The sequence below is a fragment of the Gossypium hirsutum genome, chromosome D01, assembly GCF_007990345.1.
Source record: "Gossypium hirsutum isolate 1008001.06 chromosome D01, Gossypium_hirsutum_v2.1, whole genome shotgun sequence".
Taxonomy (NCBI): domain Eukaryota; kingdom Viridiplantae; phylum Streptophyta; class Magnoliopsida; order Malvales; family Malvaceae; genus Gossypium; species Gossypium hirsutum.
Genome location: NC_053437.1, coordinates 54,846,482 through 54,860,882, shown reverse-complemented (window position 1 = coordinate 54,860,882; position 14,401 = coordinate 54,846,482). Strand labels below are relative to the sequence as shown.

At 34.5% G+C, this 14,401-nt stretch overlaps 1 long non-coding RNA gene across 1 annotated transcript; it reads right to left on the bottom strand.

The window, feature by feature from the left end:
* Window positions 1-284: 284 nt before the first annotated feature.
* On the bottom strand, window positions 285-2,208 carry LOC121213949 (uncharacterized). Its single transcript, XR_005909528.1, has 3 exons — window positions 2,036-2,208; window positions 1,413-1,502; window positions 285-464 (listed from the first exon to the last, which is right to left on the bottom strand). It is a non-coding gene; the product is annotated as an uncharacterized lncRNA (long non-coding RNA).
* Between the last annotated feature and the right edge of the window lie 12,193 nt (window positions 2,209-14,401).

Here is a 14,401-nt window from a genome sequence, read left to right as displayed (position 1 = left end):
ATACAACTTTAATTAATCCAATTACAACCAATAAACAACATGTATTCATAATTTAAATATTCAAAATCATGCTTAACAAACAACAATTAAATCATACAATGGACTTACCTTAGCCACAGAGCTATCCAGTCCTTAATAAGCTACAATTAAAATGTATTAGTGAAAATTCAATGCTTCAATCACATGTTTTCAATCACCATGATATCACTTAGCAACATACCATAATCCACACAACATTTAACCATAAAATCAATCATTAAAAAAAACAAGCATAACATCTCAAAATTAAAATCCAAATAAAAGTCTCAAATGTCCATTACAAGAATATCAAATTATCCCAATTAAGTTCCACAATGCCCTCTAATGTTTCTAAAGAAGAGTCCTTAATCTATATTACCAAATAACTTTGAACTTGGACCAGCCTTACCCTTGCTCCTCATTTCCCCAAAGGTGAAAAAAAAATTCTGAACAAAACTGTGAGGCTGTGAGCTGAAAAAGCTCAGTGAGTGGTCATAAATTCAATAAGTAAATCACACCAAAAACATACTTAAAACAAGGAAAATCATGTATCAAATTTCGAGTATATGAATCATAGTTTCAATTACATTTTCATGCTCAATTATAACATTCAATTGACTAAAATTTCCAGCAACAATGCAACATCATAACATCATAATTCCATATGTTATTCCACGAGTAAAAATCATATTTATTATGGCATATGGAAACATAATTTAATTAACAAACAAACACCTATATTGGAAAATGACATCCATGGCAAAATATAAACATGTGATCATGACCGATCTCCCAAATATCAAATACAATACTTCGATTGAGTGGGGTGTAGCCACACACTCCCTTGTATCACCTCAAAATTGCTAATAATTGAGTGGAGAAAAAAGCTCAACACTCCCTTACCCACTCCAACAAAATCAATACTCCTAGAGCCATATGCTGACAAATAACACATATAGTGGTGAGTACTCACTAATCCTTTGGCATGTATATCCGATGGATCCATCATGAAATGTTGCCAATATAACCAATCATACAGGGTATAAAAACTGATATTTAAGCACTTAGTTCATGATATAAAAATTCAATTTAAATCATGTCACTTAGCAAATTTAGTACCAACATAGATAAACACAATAAGTGTCTTTGTCCATGGATCTAAAACCAATCATAAAACCTCACCAAGTGCTCTAATATACAATAATCTATGCTCCAATTATTATTCAATACAATTCAAATCAATCATATCAACCACACAATTCACAATTTCCATAAACCATTTACAAATATGCTTATTTAAAATTAAAATCAATTTTAATAATCTAAACCATTTCAGATACAATTGAATCATTGTAAATAGGCATGTTTACCAATTGCCTTCAAAAACCACCCACCTTCACACTTTGCTTTTCAAGCCAAAGTATGTCAAGTAGCTGCGTTCGGACCTCGATTCTGATTAACAATGGCCTCTCCTCGTTGTGGAGCTTAAACAAAGATAAAATACATGTTACAAGTTATCATTAGCAACAAGAAAATCGAAAAAAAATCATGAACTACACGGATCTAAAACACCTCTCCAATCTACCTTACCTAAAATTTACGGTATAGCTAAAATATAAATTTCATCCCCTAAATGACCTTATCTGCAACAGAAACCATTTCTAAACATAATTTCTAATCTATCAACACAAAACCTAAGCATACATTTCATCAAACAAACCGTTTCATAATTTTTCAGAAAATGAACTCATGTTTTTAGTTAAAAATGGATTTGTCAAAATTGATCAATCAAACGAGTTTAATCTTTTGTTTTCTGAACAAAAACCTCTTAATAAATATGATTTGAGCTTAGATATTCATTTAAACTTGGATTCCAACTAAAAACCATGAATTTACCATTGATGAATTTCATATTCAAGAGAGAAGATATCAAGATTTGAAAAACCATTTTAATTGATTTAAATAGAAAATAATGATTAAAAACAACTTTAAAATGAATTTAGACTTGAGAAATTACCTTCAATCGATCTAGAATCATCAATATTGAAGATCGGATCATGATCTTTGAAGAACTGGGATGAGTTTTTTCCCAACTTTGAAAATATTTTCTGGAGAATTTTGAGAGAATTTGGAGAAAATAAAATATGAGATCTAATCTTTGATATGTAGACTTCGAAAATGAAAAATAAAAATGAGAGAAAACGCTTAGAAATAGGGTGAAAATTGTGTGTGAAGTGAGGGGGTTGTAGTGTTATTGGGCTAAAAAACCCCACCTGATTTTCAAAAATTGGGGAAATTACCATCAAATCACTCTCATAATTCCCTTGTTTTACAGGTAATCATTTCCCTCCTAAATTTTGAAAACATGGGTAATTTTCAATAAAACCACTCAAACGTTTCTCTTGTTTTGCAAAAATGGTCCTATATAATTAATATTTTAAATTCTCTCAATTAAACCCCCATTTGAATTTATTTTTCAATTCTAATTTGACCCAAAATATTTATTTTACCCAAAAATTATTTAAAACTATAAAATTAATTTTTCTAAAATATTTTTATTTTTCAAAATATTATTTCCCGATTTTTTAAATGAAACTAAGCTAACTAAACTAAGAGAAAACTTACTAATAACCCCGATTAACTCCTAATTTTTCACTCGGAACCTGATAAACTTACCCGAAACTACTAGACCTATTTTTAGGGCCTTACATTTCATCTTTCTATTTTATGTACATGTTTAATCAACACAATGTGTTTTTCAACATTACAAAGTTACATCATGCATTGAAGTTAACCAATGACTAAAAAATGACCCTGAAAGTATATCGAACACTAATGCCACAATTAGCAAGATTAAAAAAAACAACAAAAAGTTATAACCTTTATAGATACTATATTTTACTAAAACTTAGAGAAAACCTTTCCTCCTAGTTTTCCAAGTGTAAACTAGAATTTCTCTAGTTTTTGTGGCTCAACTAAAAACCCTCCAGAAAATAATTGGTGACTTAAGTAAACAAAGTATAACCCTCTAATAGATGTGTGTTTCCAAAATTAAGCCCACGAAAGAACAAAAAAGAATTATACAAAGATATTGCAATAAACACTTAGAAACTATGTACAAGAAAATGAAAAATAAGAACTAAAGTGTATTCTCTTTATTTTGACGTTTGGATATTGCTCTATTATCCTTTGTAGTTTTCTAAAGTGTATTTATACTAAGGAATTAATTTATAGTCATTTGGAGTCACTGGGACAAAATAGAACCATTGCAATGTGAAATTTTGTGTGAAAAAGTGGTCATGCAACATGTGGTATTGATGCCATTAAAAAGGGTACCGATACCACTTATAAAACGTAATCGTTAGAAGGTCATTATAGCACAGCGGCACTGATACCTATATAGAAGGTATCCATACCTCAAAAACAAGTATCAGTAGTATGGCCCTCTAGTTTGTGTTGTGCCTATTAACTTGCAAAGTATCAATACTTAAATTTTAGGTATCGATACTAAGCCACCAAATCACTTTAAAAACATTTAAACCCTTTAAAATTGCTTGGGGGTTAACTCAAAAACATTTGGTACAAGTAAAAACACATTTAGAGCATGTTTTTGAATATTTTAAAATTTTGAACATGTTTAATGAAATTTTCAATAAAAAATTTCACCAAGTGACTTACGAATAAAATATATAAAATTTATCTTAAATTTACTTATATCAAAAGCTTGAAAAATTCAAACTATCATCTCCTTTTTTTTATATGGTAAAAATTTCAGAGAAATTTTCATTTTGAAAAAAAAAAACTATCATAAATCATTTGGACATTTTCAAAACACACTCTTAATAAAAACATTCTTTGAAAAATTAAGTTAAAATCACTCAAACAAGGTTTTTAAACACATTGAATTTGAAGAAAAAAATGGCGTTAAGCATAAAAAATTCAATAAATCCAAAAGTTATCAATGCCATGCATTAAACAACATATCAATAAACATAGATGCATGATCATAATTTCATTTGCATAAACATTGAAGTATAAACACTTAAAAACATATGGATATGAAAAATTCATCTTTTTCCCCCCTTTTTGGTATATCAAAAGGCAAGTAAAGTAAGTAAGATACTAATAAAGGTGTACACTAAAGATTTAAAAACATTGAAAGCATATTTTGATAATAAAGGTCAAACAAAAAAATCAATAAAAATGATTTTTAATTTGAGTGAGAAGGAGACATTTTTCTCCTTTATGGATGGGCTGAAGCCTTGGGCAAAGCAAGAGTTGCAACGTGGAGGGATCATAGAACTCTCCAAAGCCATGATCGTAGTGGAGTTCTTAATCAAGCTTGTTTCAAAGAAAGATAAGTTCGAGTCTTCCAAGCTCAAAGAGAAGGGAAATGGTAGGGGAGATGAAGAAGGACAGGTTGAGAATAACAACAACAATGGTGGTAATGAGAAACCACACGATGGGAAGTGGAAGCCCAACAACAAACCGAATGAGCTAGTGAAATGCTTTCTTTGTGAAAGTTTACATATGGTAAGGGACTATCTGAAACAATCTGTGTTTGCTACCATCGAAGGGGATGATGAACCAATCAAAGCATTGATAGGGCTTAGTTAAATCTTAAGTTCTGTCGAAGCCAAAAGGGTTAGAGGGAATGAAATGAAACTAATAAAATGCTTCTTATGTTGTGGTTCGCATAGGATGTGAGACTGTCCAAAGCGATTCAAGAGATCCACAATCACTAAAGATGATGAAGCAGAGCCATAAAGTGATGTTTTAAAGCTTGTGTCAATGATACTCAATTCTGCAACAGTGAAGAGGGATCACCAGTAGAAAGGGTTGATGTTTTTAGACATCAACATCGTAGATCAAAGAATGAGTGCTCTTGTTGATACAATGGCTTAGAATTATTCATAACAGAGAAAGTCATGAGTAAACTTAGTTTCTTAGTTAGCAAAGAAACTAAGAAGATCAAGACAGAAAATTTCAATGAGGTCCTAACTGTAACACCCCAAACCCGGTCTAGAAGTTATGGTCGAATTTGGCGTGCCACATCAAGGTGTCTTTCGAAAATATGATTTGTTGGTAAAAATTCACTTCTAGGTTTAAAAACCCCTTTATTATTATTTAACAAATCATCTAGTCAAAAAGTTTGCCTTGTTATCTGCTATTGTTATAAAAGGTTGACCTAAATCGCGAAAACTTTTGAAAACTATAATGTTTAAATTTTGTGTCTTTGAAAATAGTAATTATTTTGAGAATTTTTCTTCTCCTAAACTAGCAGTTTAAAATAAGTAAACAAAAGCCCAGTTAAAAATTTAAACAAACATAAATGGCCTTATTATATAAACAAAACCCAACACAAACTTTAAATTTAAAATAAAAGCAAGTGTAAAACAGCTGTAGATGTGTGGCCACCTCCGAGTCCCTCACAGCACCAAATCGCCTATGGTTGAGGATTACCTGTACAGTTACAAGGAAAAAGTGAGTTTACAAAAACTCAGTGTGAAATCCCCTATCAGTCAGTCAATATACAACATGCAGAAACAGTCTGGGCCTGAGCCCTATTCAGTAATAGTACAGTAATAATGTGGGCCTTAGCCCAATACAATATCAGTGCAGTGCAATAATGCAACCCGTCCCAATCCAGCAACACACCTCACCATATCGTCAACACACCATGTGAGGATAAGATCGACCCACCCAACCAACATACCAATATCGTAGCAAAGCTGCCCGTAATAGTATTGCAGCAAAGCTGCCAATAATAGCATACTTCCCCTATAACAGTATCCCAACCCCATATAGTTTGTCATGTCATAAATCATACGTGTATGCAGAATGTCATACTCAGTAACAGTCATATACAAATCATGAATACATCAGTCAACCTACCTCTAGAGGTATAACGGTCATTTCCATATATTAGGGGTAAACCAATTATTTTGCCCTTTGGGGTATTTTGGTCATTTTACCTATTTTGGGGTCTCGGTGAAAATATTAACCACTTAGGGGTGTGCAAAATTTGGGTAAAATCAAAAAAATTCGGTTAACCGACCGAATTCGGTTAATCGGTCGGTTAACCGAATTTTTTTGGTCGGGGGTCGGTTAATTATTTTTTGATTTTTCGGTTAACGGTTAATTCGGTTCGAAACCGGTCGATTAACCGAATTTTTTTGGTTAACCGAAAAAATTAATAAATAAAATTATAATATATAAATAGGCCCACTATTCACCTAAACTCAATCTAAACCCAAGTATTCAACCCAACCTAATTACCCAACCCAACCCAATCATAAAATTAAATTACAAATAATTTAATAAATAAAAATAAAATTTTAAAACTAAGACTAAAACTAAAGTTTAAAATTCTAAAAATAATTTAATTATGTAGTGATTCAATTTGGTTAATTTGGTTAATTGGGGTAATTCGGTTAATTCGGTTAATTTTTAACCAAAAATAAAAAAAAACATATAATTTTCGGTTAATTCGGTTAATCGACCGAATTAACCGAAAAAATTTCGGTTCGGTTAATTTTTTTGAAAAAAATTTCGGTTCGATTAACGGTTAAAGATTTTGAAAGGTCGGTTAATTCGGTTAATGTTATTTCGGGTCGGTTAACCAGTCGGTTAACCGAATGAACACCCTTATCTGCAATCTCCTCGAGCGACTCAGATAACCTAAACGGTCATAAGAGTGTAAATGAGCCCAAGGCCCATTACTCGGCCCAAGTGGGCCCACACGTTCGTGCGGCCTGTTCAGCCTAGATTTCGCCACGACTATGGGATCCACATAACCCAGTCCAATATTTGCCACAAATCGTAGTTTTCATCCATGTGGGGCCCACAAGCCTATTGAGCCCACACGACCCATTTCGGCCCAACGTAGCCCATTACGGCCAAAGCCCATAGAAATGCTCATGGAGGCCTCTATAGTCTATCGCCCATGATTCGCGGATTGGGCTTACCACACAAGCGATCGCACACCTGTGTGGTCTCAAACACCGTATTTTCGGCTTTTCGGCTTTTTGCCGTTCTAGGGTTACAATGAGGTGTTTACACACCTGATTGTGGAAACGCACCAAGATCCACGAGCACCAAAGCCTACATTCATACAAAGCTTTCCATTATTCACTGAACAATAGGGTTAATCTCTCCTTTTTCACACCCTTAACCAAAACTAAAATTAACACTTGCCCCAATTGTTAAATGTGGCTTAGCCCACTTATACCACTGACGAAGGCTGACTACAATCTCCTTAATGGATATCTGCATTACAAACGGATTTTATTAAACAGGATTTTATATTCATGTGGTTTAAATCCACACATGATATCTTACGGAACCACAGAAAGAACTCGGCCTACACTTTAGAATGCTTGACTACATACTTACCTTTGATCGAGTGATGGGAGAAAGGTTTCAACAACTTTAATATTACGCGATACTCCTTCACTCCTCGAGAAATTTGAACCGTCAGAGAATTGTTGTCAAGCCAAAAATAAATTTGAAGAGATAAAAAGGGAGAGAAGGCAATATTCGACAAACAGTGGATCAAAAGGAGTAGAGAAAGAAGAGCAATTCGGACGAAAGATGCAACACGAAACTTGTAATGGCCCAAATTTAAGGTTATCGAAATAGTGTTTTCGTAGCCACAAATCTAATTTTAAGAGAAAATTATTATTAATTTTTATGATTTATCGAGTGATTAGATATAAGTACTAGAGTATTGATAAGAAATTTTATTGATTGCATGCCTAAATTGCCTATTAGGACTTAATTGCAAAAGTGGGTAAATATGAGTTTTAGATGATAAATGATTTATTTGAAGTGCATAATCAAAGTAGAGGTCCTTAAATAGTAATTAGACCATAAAATTTCCATGGAAAAAATAGGCATGCATAGATAAAAATAACTAAAGTTTTAATGAAGGGTATTTTAGTCATTGAATAATAAAAAGAATAAAAAGGGAAAAAGATGGCAAAAATATTATCTTCTCCAAAAAGCTTGCCGCCAAAATTTAAATGACACCATAGCTAGGGTTTTCACACATTCTCAAGCTCATAGTAAGTGATTCTAAGCCCCGTTTTTAATGTTCTTTACGTTTTTGAGATCCCGGTAGCTTAATTTAGCTTATTCTAGCAATAATTTAACCTAGAGTTTATATTTGGAAAAATAATCATAGGTGAAAAGTGTTTATTTTGATTTTTTAAGGTTAATATGAAGCTAGAAATTATGTTAAACAACTTTTGCTAGTCGATTTTAAGCGAAAACGAGTAAAACTCCATAGTCGGTAAAATACCTAATGTTCATAAGTAGATGTTAGAGTGAGAATTTGATGTTGTCATAGAAGAGAAAAATGTTAAGCATGTTGTAAAACATAAGAATAAGAGATGAAGTTTAATTTCCGAGCTTTGGGGCAAAAGTGTAATTATGTAAAAGTTTAGGGGCAAAATTGTAATTTTTCCAAAGTTAGACTCGAGGGCTGTTTTAATGAATGTGAGTATTAAATAAGTTAAATTTTCTATTATAGATCAAGAAGAATGGAATTTGAGGTTAGATCGAGGAAAGAATAAGATCGAAGAAAGAATAAGATCGAAGACTAAGTGGTAGATTTGACTATATTTAGTACCGAGGTAAGTTTACGGTAAATAAATGCAATATTTTAATAATTATTAATAATGCTGCTATTTTCCAGCAATTATGTATTTATTTTATGAATTTATTTGATGTTGACTCAAGTATGAGACGATAGAGAATTGGTATTAAAAGGTCCCGTTGAAACATAAGGAAGGTATTGGATACAAATGTCATGACATTTGGGTAAAGAGATCCCATGTAAGACCATGTCTGGGACATGGTATTGGCATCCTTGAGATCATGAGAGGTCCCATGTAAGACCATGTCTGGGACATGGCGTTGGTACCGAGACGAGAGGTCCCATGTAAGACCATGTTTGGGACATGGCGTTGGCACCGAGATGAAAGGTCCCCCGTAAGACCATGTCTGGGACATGGCATGGGCACTGATATGAGAACTCCCATGTAAGACCATATCTGGGATATGGCATTGGTAGTACATGAAACATCCCATGTAAGACCATGTCTGGACATGGCTTTGGCATGTTATTATCAGAAAGAGACCCAAGTATCCTTATTGTTCCAATGTGGCTCAACGGGCTAGTAACTAACTAATGTTCATGAAAGTTCAGTTAAAAGCATAAATGAAAAGTTCAAGTGAGTTATAAGAGTTAAGAGTATATTATGTTACCATTGAAAATCAACGTTTCAGCAAGAGAAAAGTAAGTCATAATTATGAGTTATCTAAGTAAACAAGCAAGAGAACGAGTAAGGAAGTAAGTAAAGAAGAAATTAAAGATTATGTCACTTGATTATTATTAATTGTGTTAAATGTTGCTATTTATTTACTTGTAAACTTACTAACCATTATGATTACTTTGTTTATTTTCTTTTTATATAGTATTATTAATCAAATTCGAGGATCCTAAAGACGTCGGAGATTGTCCACACTATCAACAACGACTCGGTATTTTATGATGAACTATGTTTGAACTATGGCATGTATAGGGACTTACTTATTTTGAATGTTGTATTATGATTTTGCTAAAGAATGATGTGTAAATATCTAAAGATGAATGGTTTTCAAAATGGTTAAGTATGAAGGTGTTCGTTGTTATACATGTCCATGTGATAAATTATGCATAGAAATCATGAAAGAGTAATAATTTGCAAAGAAACAGATTTCAAACAATAGCAGTGACGTGATTTTGAAAAATCACTTAAGATAGTATAAAATTAATTATAGGGTGTATGATATATATAATGAACTCTTGTTGAGTCTATTTTCATGGAAAAATAATAGTTTAGTAAAAGGAATTTTATATTTTGAGATATGCGAATTTTGGTGAGATAGGGTCAGAACCATTTTTGGAGTCCTCTATTCTCAGTTTAGATATCACTAAAAAATTGTACAAAAATAGTTATGAGTTTTAATTTATATGTATAGATTCCTTATTGAGTCTATTTTCTGTAGAAACAAGTGAGAACACAATATGAAAATCCTACAATGAGAAAACTTATTTTAAGTGGCAAGAGGCCAGGACAGTCAAGTGGTGAAATAGGGGAGACTTTAACTAATAAAATGTACTAATTGGCTAAACCAAAAATTCTGAAAAATTTATTTTAAGAATATGTATGAGTCTAGTTTCAGGGGAAATTTACATATTTAAATTTTGAGTTCCGTATCTTGAGTTATAAATTATTTAGTGACTGCTGCGCGAGTGGACAACTTTATCATAGATAGTGAGATAAGTTTTAAAAGCAAACTTTTATGCCCCGAACTAGTAAGTTAAATAAAGTAATGCCTCGAGCTCGACTCCGGTAGCGGTCTCGGGTAAGGGGTGTTACAAAACTACTTCAACACTGTTCCGTTAAGGTTTGGAAAAGTAGAGAAACAAAAAGAAGCAACAAAGAGAAGAGGGAAAAGAGAAGAGAATTCGGCAGAGGAGGGAACTAAAAAGCTATTCGGCCGAAACAAAAAAAAAGATAAAAGGAAAGAGCAGCAAAAGAAAAACCTGAGAGGTACTCAAAATCTTAGCAAAAATTCGGCATCAAAAATCAAAAAGAGAGAAACACTACCCAAAACCGAAATGAAAAGTATACCAAAATGAGTAGTATCCCCTCTAGCAGAATTTGCTGAGTAACAAAGTCCACTTTCGGCACACTTCTCCTCTCCCCTCACTTGCCTTGATTTTCTCCTAAAATCTCTCCCCTTATCCCTCCTTGAATTATTCCACCGGTTTCTCGTCAACTCCCCCAACAACTCTATTCAAATTCTATTCAAACTCCCATTAGCTGTGTTTCAGTCCAACTCCACTACCTACACAGCTCAAGCAGCAAAATAAATACTTCATTGCGCAACCCAAGACTTGAACCTCAGACCTCACAGTTACACAACACGCCACCTTGCCACTAGACCACAAGCTATTTTTGTGTCATAAAACAAGCACTATTATTTATAAGGCCTATATCCCAGTGTCCAGATTCATTTAAAAGCAAAACTAAAAATTCTGGAAAAGCCAAGACTTGAACCCAAAGTTTTCAAACACTCCCATACACACCCAAATCACTTAGCCATTGAAAAAAACAATAATTTGTGTCATATCATGCAAAAAAATTAAAGACTTAAATTTTTGGGGCGTTACAACTCTACCTCCCTTAACAAAATTTCGGCCTCGAAATTTACCTGGTCAGAACAAATGAGGGTATTGTTGTCGCATCGCCTCTTCGAGTTCCCACATGGCTTCTTTTGAACGATGATTACGCCAAAGCACTTTGACTAGTGGAATAGATTTCTTCCTCAGTACCTTAACCCCACGGTCCAATATCTGCATTGGCTCCTCCTCGAAGGTCAGATTTGGCCTAACCTCGATCTCCTCAATTGGTACTATATGTGTGGGATTAGAGCGATAATGTCTTAGCATGGAGACGTGGAACGCATCGTGAATTCGGTCTAATTCTAGAGGCAACTCAAGTTGATAGGCGACCGGTCCTATACGCTTCAGTATAGGGTAAGGCCCAATTAACCTAAGGCTAAGCTTACCCTTCTTCCCAAACCTCTATAACTTTTTTCAAGGGGTGACCTTGAGAAATACGTAGTCCCCCACAGAATACTCAATCTCTCGGCGTTTAAGGTTCACGTAAGAATTCTGCCTATTAGATGCTTCTTTCAATCGGTTTCGAATCAGTTTTACCTTCTCTTCGGTATCAAAAACTAACTCTAGCCCTACAACTCACCGCTCGCCTAACTCAGTCCAATAGGTAGGAGTACGACACCTACGACCATATAATGCATCGTACAGTGCCATTTGAATACTGAACTGGTAGCTATTATTATACGCGAACTCTGCTAGCAGCAAATAGTCTTCCCAGCTGTCTCGAAAATCCATTACACAACTTATTAACATATCCTCTAATATTTGAATCACTCTTTCTTATTGACCATCTATCTGGGGATGAAACGTAGTACTAAATTCCATTCTTGTACCCAAAGCCTCGTGTAACTTCTTCCAGAATCGAGACGTGAAACGAGGATCTCTATCTGATATTATGGAAACCGGTACCCCATGCAGTCTTACTATCTCAGCCACATACATTTTAGCCAACTTCTGCAAAGAGTAATCAGTACGAACTGGTATGAAATGGGCAGATTTAGTCAATAGATCTACAATAACCCATACCGAATCCTTCTTAGTAGGCGTTAAGGGCAGCCCACTCACAAAATCCATAGTTACTCTCTCCCACTTCCATAGTGGAATTTTAACTGGCTATAGCAACCCTGAAGGTAACTGATGTTCAGCACTCACTTGCTGGCAAGTTAAACACTTACTTACAAACTCAATAACTTCACGCTTAAGACCAGGCCACCGATATAACTCACGAAGGTCATGGTACATTTTATTCTTGCCAGGATGCATAGCATAAGGACTACTATGTGCCTCTCGCAGTATAGACTGCCTCAAATCATTATCCCTTGGTACACAGAATCTCCTGCGGAAACACAGTACTCCTTCACTATTTAGCCCAAAATCTAGAGTTTCCCCATGCTCAACCTGTCAGAGACGAGGAACCAGTGACTCATTCAACAACTGTTTGCCCTTAATCTATTCAGTCCACATCGGTCTAACTTGTAGCTCAACCAACAAGCTACCATCATCAAACAAGCTGAGACGAGCAAACATTGCTCTCAAATCAGATACAACCCTGCGGCTCAGTGTGTCAGCTACCACATTAGCCTTACCAGGGTGGTACTCAATCAAGCAATCATAATCCTTAAACAGCTCTATCCATCTTCGCTGCCTAAGATTCAGCTCCTTCTGAGTGAGGAGGTACTTATGTCTCTTGTGATCTGTGTAGATAGTACACTTCTAACCGTATAAATAATGCCTCCAAATTTTCAGTGCGAATACCACCGTGGCTAACTCCAAGTCATGAGTAGGGTAATTCGCCTCGTGAGGCTTAAGCTGACGAGACTCATAAGCAACCACCTTACCCTTATGCATTAGCACGCAACATAAACCGACGTGTGATGCATCACTATAGACAGTGAATTCTTTCTCAGACTCCGGCTGTATCAAGACAGGGGCCTCGGTCAGAACTTTCTTCAATTTCTCAAAACTTTCTTGCTGCTTAGAAGTCAAGTTAAATGGTACCCCTTTACGCATCAAATTAGTCAGAGGTGCAGCAATCAAGGAAAACCGCTTAACAAAACGTCTGTAATACCCTGCCAGACCCAGAAAGCTTCGAATCTCAGATACGGCCTTAGGTGGTTTCCAATCCAGTACTGTTTCAATTGACTATAAGTTGATTAATGGAAATTTATTTCTAATTAAAACCCCTATTATCACATTAACTCAATCTATGGATCCCCTATTAAATTTGACTATAATCCGGTAGATTTATGTCGTCTTACTCCTAGGATTGCATGCAACTCCACTCAATTACACTAGATCTACTCTTAAACAGGGTCTATTTCTCCTATGATTTAAGCACATCGAACACGGATTAACAATTTAGAAATATCAAACCAAGAATTAAGCACACATAATTTAGAATAAGATCCAAGTATTTATTGCGTAAAACTAGAAATCAAATAACAGAAACCAAGAATTAAGCACACATAATTAGTTCTAATCGCAAATAAAAACAACTCAAAGATAGTATAACCACAAGAAATAAAGAAAGACATAATAAACTTCAAAGAAATCAAAAGGATATCTTCAATCTTGATGGAAATTTGCTTCAAATTTGTCTTCAATGGTATTTTTTTGGGTTTTTTTCTTCAATATTCTATGACGATTCACTTATATCTTCTTATTTGTGTCATATATAGGTCTCAGAATGCTCAAAAACCCTAAAAATTACATTTTTTACTGTTCGGAGTGTAATCTGCAAAATTGACATGGCCTGTCACATTGCCGTATGGCATCCCGTGTGGCTCACATGGCCGTGTGGAATGGTCTAGCCCGTGTGGCCCCTGTACCTCACTCTAATTTTTTGATTTTCGCTTATTTTTAGCTCCATTTGCCCCCAAATGCTCTCATAAGTATAAAAACATGAATTTAAAGCATTAGGAGTATAAAATTCACAATTAACATTGAATAACCACCCAAAACACATTAAGAGTGAGACTAAAACATGTTACTTTTAGCACCTATCATCACAATGGGGCCAAGTAAGAGTCGTGACCTCTTATGATCAAGATGTACAAAAGAGAAATATAGTTCGATTTAGGTGACGATAGATACATAAGTTGAGGCAAATGTTTTGAGGGGTGGAACGACTCGACAGAGAGATTAATTGAG